We start from the raw sequence: 1,834 nt of genomic DNA on the forward strand, positions 1-1,834 counted from the left end.
GACAATGTTGGAAAGGCACTGGATATGGAAGGAAATGTAATGGTACAATGTGTAAGTGTAAATTATTAAAATATTTGCATGTAAATTGCTTTAAACTCAAAAAAATGTAAAACATAATAATTTAGCTGACAGAAGGCAGCAGGGGAAAAAGAAAAGAAGAAAATATAGGTGCACTGATTTCCTCACCTCACTTAGCATGGGGAAAATAGAGCCAGGCTTAAGCTGGTGATTGAAAAACATAGATTAATTATAATGCTAAGCAACAAAGATAACCAGTAGAAAGATGAAAACAAAGAAACAAACAAACAAAAGAACAAAAATCCTGAACTTAGGAGCGAATAGGGGAGAAGGGAAAAAGTAAGAGTGTATGAAATTTCACAGCTTTCACCCAGAAATCCATAGATACTATCCGAAGTCTTAAGAAAATCAAGAATACAATGTGTTCTTTAGAAATATGATGGTAAATATCCAAAGGGATATTGGTAAATATCCAATTAAAGTCATTAACTTTGGAAATCTTTGGAGATCAGTAAAGGGCAGTGAGGATAAATTTTAGTTTCCATCCACTTCCCATCTATGCAAGTTTGAATATTTTAACCATTATAACTGTTTTAACCAATGTATGTATGTATAACATTTAAAGCAAAAAATAAAAAATAAAAATGAAAAACTTCAATGGAACTTACATGATATTTAGTTTTACTAAACAGAATAAGCACAGAAAATTTACTACCAAGTATTTGGTGACTCAACAAATTTTTTGAGCACCTACTCTGTGTGTGTTCCTGTGCTAACCACTGAGTCTACAACAGTGAGCCAGACAGATGTGCCCCCTATCATGACAGAGATTACTATCTACCCATAAGGACGGGCATTAAACAAATAGTTACATGAATACATATAAGGACAGGCATTAAACAAATAATTACACAAATACATTGTTCAATGCACTTGTGTCACACGCTGTGAAAGGTAAGTATATAATGAGAAAATATAACGGGAATTTAAGTCTGGGAAACCACACTGCTTTGGGCAAAGCTGCGTATAGCAATTCAAAAATTTGAATTCTTGGTACTAACATGTAAAAATTATTGGACATACAGGAAATAACCAGTAAGAGACAACTGTTTAGCTAGCAACTAGTGCTCACTTTGGCAGCACATATACTAAAATTGGAACGAAGGGCGCCTTGGGTGACTCGGTTGAGCGTCCAACCTGGCTCAGATCATGATCTCTCGGTTCGTGGGTTTGAGGCTCACATCAGGCTCTGCACTGACAGTGCAGAGCTTGCTTGAGATTCTCTCTCTCCCCCTCTCTCTCTGACCCTCCCTGGCTCGTGCTTTCTCTCTCTCTCTCAAAATAAATACACTTAAAATAATAATAATAAAATAAAGTAGGAATGATACAGAGGAGATTAGCCTGGTCCCTGTGTAAGAATGACATGCAAACCTATGAAGCATTCCAATTTTTTTTTAAACAGACAAAAATTAAAAAAATTAAAAAACAAAAGCAACTGAACTAGTTCCCACTTATTCAAAGTCTTGTCTCTTATTCTATATAACTCAAAAAGCATTTACAGATTTCCATGGTTTTAAGTTTTCTGAGCTCAAGAAATTTTTTCCCAAAAATGAATCAAATCACTTAATTTTTTTTTTTCAAAAAAGTAATATATTGAAAGCTGACAATCTGGCAATCTGCTGTGAGGCTAGGTAAAGATCAATCCACTTTACCATGTTAAAAAAAAAAAATAAGCATAGTATTTCCAGAACTGTCAAGAACTTCAAGTTGTGAAGGAAGTAATTTGATCTCGTGCACTTAAACACTATTTACTTAC

The 1,834-nt window shown here is 34.2% G+C and overlaps 1 non-coding gene across 1 annotated transcript; it reads left to right on the forward strand.

The window, feature by feature from the left end:
- The first annotated feature begins 1,367 nt into the window (after positions 1-1,367).
- Positions 1,368-1,471, forward strand: LOC125174198 (U6 spliceosomal RNA). Its single transcript, XR_007155324.1, has one exon. It is a non-coding gene; the product is annotated as a U6 spliceosomal RNA (small nuclear RNA).
- The last annotated feature ends 363 nt before the right edge of the window (positions 1,472-1,834 follow it).

Source organism: Prionailurus viverrinus, chromosome C1 (assembly GCF_022837055.1).
Source record: "Prionailurus viverrinus isolate Anna chromosome C1, UM_Priviv_1.0, whole genome shotgun sequence".
In the NCBI taxonomy this organism is placed as follows: Eukaryota; Metazoa; Chordata; class Mammalia; order Carnivora; family Felidae; genus Prionailurus; species Prionailurus viverrinus.